Here is a 13,672-nt window from a genome sequence, read left to right on the forward strand (position 1 = left end):
CTTGAAATCATGCATCGAAGATATTGCATGCAACGGCCAACAAACATCACTTGCACTACCACATTTGCTTTTAGTTATTAAAAGGTCCTTTTTTGCTTCATGTCATATACAGAGAGCATAATGAGGCACACGTTGCATATGTTATGTAATTGTGTTCATAGGTAGCTCACTTCATTATAGTATTTAGATCATCTAACATTGTGTTAAACCAGCTGCAATTAATATGTCATCACAGCATACACGTGAACACAGGGGGTGGGGTTGTGCACACAGCCATGTAATACGGTCTACTTTGTAGAGACCACTTACAGCTGCTTGAATTAATTGAAAGGTCACGGTGATGTCACATTTTGGGGGAGGGACTACAGTTCTTTAAACCTGACAAGCTAAACATAAGTTAATCACAGTCATTTGAAATGGTAACTCTATGTACAAATTCACCCACCAAAGCATTATGTATCAAAACGTACGTTACACATTCGTTCACTCAGATCTATTGTTCAACTTATATCAACACCAAATTATCAGACCAGTAGCATCTGTGAGCGACACACTGCAAGTGTTGTGTTGTTGAGTGGCAACCACATTCAGCCCTGCAACAGCTTCTATTACTGTAGCACACATATCCAGTAATAAAATCAAGAACATTTCCAATATTACCTACTTAATGATAAGCATTGTCAACGTTAATCTCATGATAGTGATGTACATTATGATTGTGATATTACTGCACAACATATGCAGTGCATGTCCAATATTAATAATATTTTTAAAACGCATTACTGCATAAACATTGTATGTTGTATGTTAGTGAACTAAAAAGTCCAAAGTACACTGGCATGTACATTGTTATTAAAACGAATAATGTTCAGTTTGCCACTCACATCTTTTCATTTCATGAAGTGATGCTGTTAGTTAGCCATACATACTCAAGATACACTAACTCAATGATCATTATGTACACATGTCAATTAACAACTGATGTTATTGTTCTATATAGTTGCTCCTGGAGGACATGTGTCACCTGAGACTGAACAAGTGTCTTCACCTGGGCCATGCAGCTCATCGCACCTGGAAGATGAGTGTATGAGGTGCAGGGCATATAATATGTTCATTTCTATATGTTATGTTGTTATGTTAATTAATGGTTTAAGACATGTTATTTAAATTGGATCACTTAGTGTCACTGAAAATGAAGTTTTTTAAGAGAACATGTATTGTGTTTGTGATGTAAAGTATCATGTAGGAGTTGTGAGGTTTGAACAACCTTTCATTCATTCTTATTTCACACTGAGTCAAAACATAATTCTTAAGTCAAGGTACATTTTAATGTGACGTCATAAAACGTATGGAAACATATTAGGTGTTAGTTGTTATCACAGTGTATAATTACATAGTAAAACAGCAGACATTAGCATGCCATTTCATCATGTGTTCATTTATTTTTAGAACATGATGATGCCAAAGACACAGAAATGCAATCAAGTGAGCATGAAGAGGTTCCCATTCAAAGAGTAACACAGGCAATTCCTCCAGCAAGTAACACATACGCAGCAATAGCAGCTTCTGAAGAAAAAATTGTTGAAGCAGAAAATCGTCGCCATTCAGATATAATGTCAGTGCTTGAAAGGATGATATCACTGCAGGAAGAAACAATATCACAATTGTCACATCTTCACAGAGTCTTCATTGAAGTTCCTAAACAATACAAAAATTAAACACGACATTAGAAGCAGTAGTTGTTCAGCTAACCCAAGCTAATCACTTGAGAATGACTTCAACAGCACATCAATTCAACTTCACCTCATCAGAGGATGGATCTTTACATGCTGCTACTTTTTCACCCCATGCATCTGATCTTCATTCCCCAGGTCGGGATGTTACCGGTACAGTAGCTGCAAGTTCTGTGCATGTTCCTCTCAACATCCAACCGCTGCCATCTGTAGAAAATCTGGAGCTGACACCTACAAAGGAGGCACCAAAAAGAAAAATGCACAAGCAATTACTAATAACCAGTTTTTGGAAACAAACTAAAAAACAAAAACATGAAACGGAACAAGCATCAGTTGTGCACTGTGTACCAACTTGTTCACAACTGCCACTGCCCACAAGCCCTGCCCGTGAAGTGTCACTGCCCACAAGCCCTGCCCATGAAGTGTCACTGCCCACAAGCCCTGCCCGTGAAGTGTCACTGGCCTCAAGCCCTGCCTGTGAAGTGTCACTGCCCACAAGCCCTGCCCGTGAAGTGTCACTGCCCACAAGCCCTGCCTGTGAAGTGTCACTGCCCACAAGCCCTGCCCGTGAAGTGTCACTGCCCAATCCTCCTGCCCGTGAAGTGCCACAGGCCAGTCAAACTGGCTCTGTTTTGCTTAAAGTTGTTGCCAAACGGAAAAAACAAACACAACCGACAACAAGCAGGCCTGTGACTCGGTCTCAAAAGGGAAAAAAATAATAAATTTTCACATTAAGTAAATCTATATTTGGCCTTGTGATGTTGACTTTAGATTATCTAATGAATATTGTATGTATGATCAAGACCTGTTGTTTGCAAACATTCAAGTATGTCCTTGTACACGTGAAGGTTTGGAAATGTTCACAGTCCGAATGAATTCATAATGTAATTAATATTTATGTATTAATCATCTGTTCAGTAATGGTCCAACATTACACAGTTGCAATGTTTAGAGAAGCTGACATTCACTTAGCTGCAAAACATTGTATTTGGGTGTGTTTGGTAGGTAATTTAGGTAGTCATTGCATGTTAATATTATTCACATGCAAGTTTAAAAAAATATCTATTTAACTGCTAACATCTTACATTTCACTTTAGAGCAGGATTAACTGTTAAAGATTACTTACCTTCACCTTCCTTGAAGCTTCTTAATGTTGGCATGGCATCATGTGTGAGTACTGGTTACAATAACATATCTGTGAATGTGTAGAAATATATATGTAGTATCTATGGATATATGTACACACACAGTGTATAACTAGTAATGAAAAGTTCAGTCCGCGCTCTGGCTCTTTAAACTTGGAGTGTTGGTCCCTCTCAGTTCTCTTGCTGCTTCTGTGTTTATGAGGTGTCTCCCCCACCTCCAAATGTGGTCTCCACCGGAACCCCGATGGTGATACCAATATCAGCAAAACAAGAAAAAACACAAAAGCGCACCAAGATGAGAGATAGATATTGTATTAGCAACAAATAATAAAATTAGTAACTTACATATAAAATTTCTTTAATAATCCCCGATTCTGGTGTCTATCACAGGAGTAGGGCATCACATAGGAAGTATGAAGGATAATCTCAGTTCTGAGAGATCAGACCCGCGCGCTGGGGCTGTCTCTGTTCACTCTCCTGTCCTCCACGTGTGGTAGGAACCGGGGCCTTCAATAGGTGTCCTTAGGATGCCTTTCCATTTTTGATAGCATAGAAACGATCGGAAATAAGCAGGAACGGTACACTTGAGTGTGTACTGGTGGTGGGTAGTAAAACCGTCAGCCACAACAGTCGCGACGCGTTTCGTTTAACAAAGTAAACTTCTTCAGGCGTAATCTGGGACACCTGTTTAAGGGTCCTTTATAGGTCTAATTCTGTGCGTCATTGGTTAATACCTAATGGCTGCATGGCCAATCAGGCTCATATACTGATAGGGGCGGGCCACAATAGGAAGACCTCCCTGTTAGTGCATTTGATCCAGTAATGAATTACACTAATTAAGTATATATATAAGTGTAAATAGAAAGGTAAACAGACCTTAAAGGGGAGCCAAAATCATGTGTCCCAAATAGTCAAGTGCAATAAAATATGCATAGTAGTAGCATAAAAAACAAAGTATATGTGCATACTGGATAACAACATTAATAACATTAAATGACATATAAATAACTTTTAAAATATGGGAAATAGAACAAATGGAAAGGTGGGTGGGGAGAGGGGAAGAATTGAAGAAAAAGTGGAAAAAAAAAAAAAAGGCTTATAAAATGAATAAAAACCACTGTAATGATAAAGTGGCTAAAAAAATCAGATAAAAAACAGATAAAAAAGGTATTAGACCAATGTTTGTATCAAATTGCAGTATGCATGGTTTCACCTCAAAAAAGGGGTTAATTCCACATTGTCGTTCAAGCCCCCCGGGTACTTGGATTGGAGGGTAAATATCCAGAATTGCTCCCTTTTTGCAATCTGAAGATCTATGTTACCAGCCCGTACATTAGTTGTTATATGTTCGATGCCCATATATTTAACCCCTATAGTGCTACACTGATGAACATCCTTAAAGTGTGACAACAGATGTGTCAATGGTTTATTAGATGCCAGTAGCTTGGGAATATTAGTGATATTTCTGAGGTGCTCCATCACTCTAATTTTGAGCTGACGTTTAGTACGGCCCACATACTGTAAGCCACATCCACATTGCAGGATATAAATGACATAAGTGGTTACGCAATCGATGTAGCTATTAATTTCATATCTAAAATCTGTCGCTTTAGATTTAAAGTAAGCATTCGTGGACAGATTTTGCACCTATTGCATCTGTGGTTACCTTTAATGCCTAACATCTCCCTAAGATCTTTCTTTTTGTTTGAATCACTGCCTTTGAGGAGACTAGGGGCCAAGATACTTTTTAGATTGTCGGATTTTGTGAACACAATCATTGGTCTTTCTGGTAAAGTTTTTGCCAAGATTGGATCCATCTGCAAAATGTACCAGTATTTGTTCAAAATATATTTGATCTTTCTATGAGAACTATTAAATTTTGTTACGAAATATGGTACGTGTTTCTCATTCTTCCTTTTATTATTTTTATGGTCTGTTTCACTGGAATCTGAAGTGGGCAATGTGATAAGAGAGACATTAGTCACTGGATTCTCCAATGGTTGAACTAGTGTCTTTCCAGTGGAAACACACTTTTGTTTACCATTGGGTTTACTATTCTTAGGTTGAATCAGTTTCTTCCTATTAATGTTTAATGCTCTTTTGTAGGCTCTATCTATAAGAGTCACATCATAACCCTTTTGAAAGAAACGCTCAAAGAGTATTTGAGATTGTACCTTGAACGTTTCTATATCAGCACAGTTACGCCTAATGCGCAAAAACTGGCTGAATGGAATGTTATTAATGCATCTCCTTTCATGTCCACTTTCTGGGTGTAGAAAGGAGTTAACATTAGTGTTCTTAAAATGGGTTTTCGTATGTAACTCGTTGTTGATTATGTAAATTTCTAAGTCCAAGAAGATAATCTTACTTGGACTTATTTCACTGGTAAAAGTGAGATTGAACAAATTATCATTCAACCTTGCAACGAAGCTATCAAACGAGGTATCATCACCGTCCCAGATAACAATCACATCATCGATGTATCTGCGCCACATAATCAACTGCGGTGCAGATACATCAATGCCCCATATGTTGGCCGATTCCCACCATCCCATATACAAATTTGCGAAAGATGGTGCAAAACGTGTCCCCATTGCAGTGCCACACAATTGTAATAAAACTCGTGTTCAAAAAGAAAATAATTGTGTTTCAATATAAATTCAATTGAGCTGTGAATAAACCTACGTTGGAGAAAAGGTAAAGTACCGTGTAGTGCCAAAAAGTGATCAATAGCATCCAAACCCCTTTCATGTGGAATAGAGGTGTAGAGTGATTGAACATCAAGAGTGGCTAGATGATAAGAAGATTTCCATGTGAAATCTGAAAGAATAGTGAGAAGTGAAGTGGTGTCTAGTAGATGGGAAGGTAATAGTGGTACTAAAGGTTGAAGAAAAGAATCTACATAAGAAGAAAGGTTAACAGTGAGGGAATTAATAACTGAAATAATGGGTCGCCCAGGTGGATTCGTGAGTGATTTGTGAATCTTGGGCAAATGGTACATTATAGGGATGGTGGGAGCCGAGCAGCATAAGAATTCAAACTCTTTTTTGTTAAGTACGCCTGATGTTAAGGCGGATTCCAAATGTACATTTAGTTCTAGTTTGAATGCAGCTGTGGGGTCTCTAGGTAATTTACAATAGGACAGTGAATCAGACAGTAGTCTGACAGCTTCGCTGCAATAGTCTACTCTGTCTTGGAGTACTATACCTCCACCCTTGTCTGCTTCACGTATAATTATATTAGGGTTTAATTGTAGCGTTTTTAGCGCATGTCTTTCCTGTGCAGTTAAATTGGAGTTCTTATTCATAAGAAAACCTTTCCCTAGTCCCAGAGTTTGAAATTCCCTTTCGACCAATTTATTGAATATATCAATATGATGTCCCCTAGAATGATAAGGGTGAAAAACAGAATTGGGTTTGAATAATGAATGTTGTATAGATATACTTTCGTTGGTATTGGTAATGCCCTCATCCATAAGTGACATCAAGTCCACTAGTTGTGTCTGTTCACTTGTAGACAATTTCTGTACAATAGGATTGATGGTATCAGGGGTGGTTTGATACATTCCTTTTTCCCATCCAGTTTACGCAGCAACTTTAAGTCTCTTTTAATAATTTTTTCCAATTTTACATAATCTTGTTTTAATTGGTTTTATTTGTGCATTACTTGTTATTGTTATATTATTGTACTGTATTTAATAGTTTTTTTAACATGTTTCGCCCACCCCTCCTACCCATTCCCTTTCCCCCCCCTCCCATTGTTCCTACCTCTTTTTCCTTTTTTCCCTCTCCCCTCCTACCTCCACCTCCACTCTCTCTGTCTTCCCCACCCCTGTCACCATCCCTATACGGACGTATTATGGCTGAATCAAACACCAGCCAATTTCTGGATTGTCTTTAAAACAGGTTTAACAAACCAGAGCTGTTTAGTAAGATATTCTCAGATATACCAATAGAAGAGGTGGCAACACCATGTTTAACTTCCCTAATGAATGAATTACATAAACTTTTGGAAAAAGAAACCAAGTCATGGCTAGAAATGGCCACATTAGAGGAGTACATAAAGGTGGGTCGCATACCAAGGGGACTTAGAGTCCTTAAACCCTCCACATATAACACAGATAGTCCTGAGTTTGTCAAGGAATGGGAAAGGATCCAAGACCATTGCTCACTGGAGCTAATGCGGTTGTTAATTCTAGAGAGAAAGAAAGAAATCATTGAAATAGATGGTAAAATAACACAAGCTAAGAATGAAATCTTGGAGATCCCCTGCCTTGACAAACTACCCCAATTGACTAAAGAAATGAATGTCAAACTAAGGAGATCAGAAAATCAGATTTTGATCAATAAAAACAAAAAATTCCTTAGAGATAAGAGGGACTATGCACTTAACATTCAGCGATGTTGGGATACAGGAAAGGAAATAACTGCAGACGGGGACCCTGCTATACGTGACACTAATCCATCTAATGTCACAGCCTTTAACCAAACTAAAGGACCCTTACAAACCCAACATACTAACCCAAAAACTAATGTTTCTATCCCAAGGACACCAAGGGACCCTAATTTCTATGCGAGACCCACCCATGAGAAACATACTTGACGGCCATCCAAATACCAGAGGAATGAAACTATGGATCACTCCGCACAGGTGAACCACACACATAGACCACAACAATCTAACCCTCATTATGCCAAACAAAATAGGAGGTATAGCAATAAATCACATACTCCGCAAAATAGGAGAGATACTAGTGCCCCTAAGAAACATACCAATTTTAGGGAGAAACATGCACATATCTCACATGCCATACCGTTGCAAAACAAATATGAAGTTTTGAAGGATTCAAATGAGGGAATAGAGAATGAGGATTTTTTAAACAGGTTGGAAAAAATGAGAAAATCAATATCAACTTGGGACTCCAACCATCCGCCTCTATTGGGAGCCCCCCAAAAAATCACAAGGAAAAGACAGGATTCAGGAGAGGGCATAGGGGAATTAGGACAAAGGGAGGAAAAACAACACTCCCCTCTCAAACTTACCCAGATGACCCAACATTGAGATCTAAGGGCATCTTTAACTTATCTAATTCCCGTATAGACCATACATTAATGAATGTTTTAGGCAAAGGCCTTTCATTTGCCCCTACACGTAGAGTTAACAATTTTGATCTTTACATTGATTTGCAGAAATGTAATCGCAAGTTAACTCTAAGTAGACATTTTATTTCAGATCAAAGGGGTTATCAAACCACCCCTGATACCATCAATCCTATTGTACAGAAATTGTCTACAAGTGAACAGACACAACTAGTGGACTTGATGTCACTTATGGATGAGGGCATTACCAATACCAACGAAAGTATATCTATACAACATTCATTATTCAAACCCAATTCTGTTTTTCACCCTTATCATTCTAGGGGACATCATATTGATATATTCAATAAATTGGTCGAAAGGGAATTTCAAACTCTGGGACTAGGAAAAGGTTTTCTTATGAATAAGAACTCCAATTTAACTGCACAGGAAAGACATGCGCTAAAAACGCTACAATTAAACCCTAATATAATTATACGTGAAGCAGACAAGGGTGGAGGTATAGTACTCCAAGACAGAGTAGACTATTGCAGCGAAGCTGTCAGACTACTGTCTGATTCACTGTCCTATTGTAAATTACCTAGAGACCCCACAGCTGCATTCAAACTAGAACTAAATGTACATTTGGAATCCGCCTTAACATCAGGCGTACTTAACAAAAAAGAGTTTGAATTCTTATGCTGCTCGGCTCCCACCATCCCTATAATGTACTATTTGCCCAAGATTCACAAATCACTCACGAATCCACCTGGGCGACCCATTATTTCAGGTATTAATTCCCTCACTGTTAACCTTTCTTCTTATGTAGATTCTTTTCTTCAACCTTTAGTACCACTATTACCTTCCCATCTACTAGACACCACTTCACTTCTCACTATTCTTTCAGATTTCACATGGAAATCTTCTTATCATCTAGCCACTCTTGATGTTCAATCACTCTACACCTCTATTCCACATGAAGGGGGTTTGGATGCTATTGATCACTTTTTGGCACTACACGGTACTTTACCTTTTCTCCAACGTAGGTTTATTCACAGCTCAATTGAATTTATATTGAAACACAATTATTTTCTTTTTGAACACGAGTTTTATTTACAATTGTGTGGCACTGCAATGGGGACACGTTTTGCACTATCTTTCGCAAATTTGTATATGGGATGGTGGGAATCGGCCAACATATGGGGCATTGATGTATCTGCGCCGCAGTTGATTATGTGGCGCAGATACATCGATGATGTGATTGTTATCTGGGACGGTGATGATACCTCGTTTGATAGCTTCGTTGCAAGGTTGAATGATAATTTGTTCAATCTCACTTTTACCAGTGAAATAAGTCCAAGTAAGATTATCTTCTTGGACTTAGAAATTTACATAATCAACAACGAGTTACATACGAAAACCCATTTTAAGAACACTAATGTTAACTCCTTTCTACACCCAGAAAGTGGACATGAAAGGAGATGCATTAATAACATTCCATTCAGCCAGTTTTTGCGCATTAGGCGTAACTGTGCTGATATAGAAACGTTCAAGGTACAATCTCAAATACTCTTTGAGCGTTTCTTTCAAAAGGGTTATGATGTGACTCTTATAGATAGAGCCTACAAAAGAGCATTAAACATTAATAGGAAGAAACTGATTCAACCTAAGAATAGTAAACCCAATGGTAAACAAAAGTGTGTTTCCACTGGAAAGACACTAGTTCAACCATTGGAGAATCCAGTGACTAATGTCTCTCTTATCACATTGCCCACTTCAGATTCCAGTGAAACAGACCATAAAAATAATAAAAGGAAGAATGAGAAACACGTACACTGGCGACACACTTTATTCGAGCTTGGCTAGTCCCACGAATTCGGGTATACCCGGGTGTATTGAGGTTTGTGACTGTTTTCTGCCCGAGTACATTGAGTTATTTTCCAAGCAGGGATTGAAGCATTTTATTCCCGCTGGCTGCAATACTGCACAGTATATATATATAAACTGCATTACAATTCATGAATTTATGCCATCTGGTAGACACGCGAAGCATTGCAGCCTATTAAATCCTAATCATTATCATTTAACAGATCAGCCGCCCATCAGCCAGGCATGAACCCAGGCTGGGAAGGCAAATGCAACGGGGCTTGTCAGAGGTTAGGAGTGGCGCATTCCAGGTATCTGCCAGGTACATACCGGGTATTTACTCGAATAAAGTGTGTCGGTGCAGTACCATATTTCGTAACAAAATTTAATAGTTCTCATAGAAAGATCAAATATATTTTGAACAAATACTGGTACATTTTGCAGATGGATCCAATCTTGGCAAAAACTTTACCAGAAAGACCAATGATTGTGTTCACAAAATCCGACAATCTAAAAAGTATCTTGGCCCCTAGTCTCCTCAAAGGCAGTGATTCAAACAAAAAGAAAGATCTTAGGGAGATGTTAGGCATTAAAGGTAACCACAGATGCAATAGGTGCAAAATCTGTCCACGAATGCTTACTCAGGATTACTTTAAATCTAAAGCGACAGATTTTAGATATGAAATTAATAGCTACACCGATTGCGTAACCACTTATGTCATTTATATCCTGCAATGTGGATGTGGCTTACAGTATGTGGGCCGTACTAAACGTCAGCTCAAAATTAGAGTGATGGAGCACCTCAGAAATATCACTAATATTCCCAAGCTACTGGCATCTAATAAACCATTGACACATCTGTTGTCACACTTTAAGGATGTTCATCAGTGTAGCACTATAGGGGTTAAATATATGGGCATCGAACATATAACAACTAATGTACGGGCTGGTAACATAGATCTTCAGATTGCAAAAAGGGAGCAATTCTGGATATTTACCCTCCAATCCAAGTACCCGGGGGGCTTGAACGACTATGTGGAATTAACCCCTTTTTTGAGGTGAAACCATGCATACTGCAATTTGATACAAACATTGGTCTAATACCTTTTTTATCTGTTTTTTATCTGATTTTTTTAGCCACTTTATCATTACAGTGGTTTTTATTCATTTTATAAGCCTTTTTTTTTTTTCCACTTTTTCTTCAATTCTTCCCCTCTCCCCACCCACCTTTCCATTTGTTCTATTTCCCATATTTTAAAAGTTATTTATATGTCATTTAATGTTATTAATGTTGTTATCCAGTATGCACATATACTTTGTTTTTTATGCTACTACTATGCATATTTTATTGCACTTGACTATTTGGGACACATGATTTTGGCTCCCCTTTAAGGTCTGTTTACCTTTCTATTTACACTTATATATATACTTAATTAGTGTAATTCATTACTGGATCAAATGCACTAACAGGGAGGTCTTCCTATTGTGGCCCGCCCCTATCAGTATATGAGCCTGATTGGCCATGCAGCCATTAGGTATTAACCAATGACGCACAGAATTAGACCTATAAAGGACCCTTAAACAGGTGTCCCAGATTACGCCTGAAGAAGTTTACTTTGGTAAACGAAACGCGTCGCGACTGTTGTGGCTGGCGGTTTTACTACCCACCACCAGTACACACTCAAGTGTACCGTTCCTGCTTATTTCCGATCGTTTCTATGCTATCAAAAACGGGAAGGCATCCTAAGGACACCTATTGAAGGCCCCGGTTCCTACCACACGTGGAGGACAGGAGAGTGAACAGAGACAGCCCCAGTGCGCGGGTCTGATCTCTCAGAACTGAGATTACCCTTCATACTTCCTATGTGATGCCCTACTCCTGTGATAGACACCAGAATCGGGGATTATTAAAGAAATTTTATATGTAAGTTACTAATTTTATTATTTGTTGCTAATACAATATCTATCTCTCATCTTGGTGCGCTTTTGTGTTTTTTCTTGTTTTACAGTGTATAACTAAAATATATATATATAGTTTTAAAGATGTAAATTTGTATAGAGTTTTTTTATCACAAGATATATATGATGCTTTTTTGTGAAAACACAGTATTGAAATTAAACAGGCGTTATGTTAGTGAAATATACATGATCTGATCCTTTAACAATATGGGCCTAATATTATGAAGCACATAATTCACTTACCTTGATCACCATTTAAATAGGTTTCAGACAAGGCCTACTTACTCCCATCAATATGTTCAGTCTAGAACTGGATTAAATAGCTATATTATATTTTGTAACACTACAGCCCTTGTAAACTCACAAAAGGCCTTGTTTGATGTTAACTCCAAATTGGACACAGCTGACTCTAATAGGCCCTCAAACATACTTACCCTGTAATGTTTAAACCTTTAAATAAATCTGAGCAATATAACAATCCCTGTTTACATAGAAGGCCTTAAATACAGTAACATACACACACACACACATATATATATATATATATATATATATTTCATTGTTGGTTTTAGATATACAGGTAAACCCTATTATAACACGGTCCTTGGGGTCCACAACCCGAAGACCGCGTTACAACCGGGGTCGCATTAAAATTTCACCGGCATCAGCGAGCCTCCTCATTACAGATTTAAATCTCCTCCATTTTGCCGCCTTACCAGTGCTCTCCTCTTCCTGCTGTCCACGTGCTCATATCTCTCTGCTCTGCTCATCTCTCTGCTCTCTTGCCGTCGTGTGCCATTGTTTTTTTCAAACATTCAATTCAATGCTTTATTGACTACCAGACACAGACACAAATAAACATTAATACATTTTGTACAAAACACATGCAGGGATTGAACTCTGGACCTTCTGATACCAATGCCAAGACATAACCTATAAATATATTTATCCTCTACAACACAAGGCACATGTCAATGTTAAATCTTAAGTCTATTTCTAGCTGTCTATGACATCACACAGCTCCCGTGGTCTAGTGGTAGAACTCTTACCAACATATGAAAGGGTCCTGGGTTCAATTCCTGTATGAAATGGTATAATTAACTTTTTTAATAAATTATTATTTTAATTATATTGTATAATTTATAAATATATAATTCTTTATTATTCTTTATTATGTCATAATTATTCATTAATCAATAATGATGTATTAATAATAATTCATTATTAATCATTCTTTATGATTAATTATGTATTATTAATAAGTATGATTATTAATTATTATTAACAGTTAATTAACTAATTATAGTGGGTGGTCCGGTCAGCACCACGTCTAGATGCCCTCAATGTGGCATCCATTACTTATGGGCCATGCAGTCATTCATACCTGGGCAGACCATGGAGGCGGGAGCGGACACAGCCATGCTGACGGCTGAAGCCCCGCGTGCAGCCTGGAAAGAACCGGTAGATCCCGGAACATGGGGATCGCTCCTCATGATTAAAACGGAGCCTGAGGAGAAAGGGGCCTACAACCGTGGTGAGAACCTGGAACCTCACCGTTGGTCCCCTGCAGGAGTACCACTCCCTGAATCGGAGTTCGACTCCTCGGACGAGAAGCAAGTGACCCCGACGACGGTGGTGATGCGCCTACCGGTGGACCCCTACAGCGGTGCTGAAAGAGAACCGGCACTTACCTGTGTTGTGTCAGAGCGGAGTCTCGTGTCGCCGGTGCAGAGACAAACGGAGAGGCGGAGTCCCACGGCCGTGGTGACTGGCGGAACCGATGGCGGAGAAGGAACCATCCGGAGCCGATGGAGCGGTAAGCGACATCCTTGCCCTCCCTAGGCGCCGGTGGTGGCGACGGCGGAGAAAGGCCTAGTCCGGGCCCGAGCGG

At 38.8% G+C, this 13,672-nt stretch overlaps 1 long non-coding RNA gene across 1 annotated transcript; it reads right to left on the minus strand.

The window, feature by feature from the left end:
* Positions 1–1,830: 1,830 nt before the first annotated feature.
* On the minus strand, positions 1,831–12,598 carry LOC142500983 (uncharacterized). The gene is made up of 3 exons (XR_012803387.1): positions 12,498–12,598; positions 2,860–2,928; positions 1,831–1,964 (listed from the first exon to the last, which is right to left on the minus strand). It is a non-coding gene; the product is annotated as an uncharacterized LOC142500983 (long non-coding RNA).
* Positions 12,599–13,672: the final 1,074 nt, after the last annotated feature.

This window comes from Ascaphus truei, chromosome 8, assembly GCF_040206685.1.
Source record: "Ascaphus truei isolate aAscTru1 chromosome 8, aAscTru1.hap1, whole genome shotgun sequence".
NCBI lineage: Eukaryota > Metazoa > Chordata > Amphibia > Anura > Ascaphidae > Ascaphus > Ascaphus truei.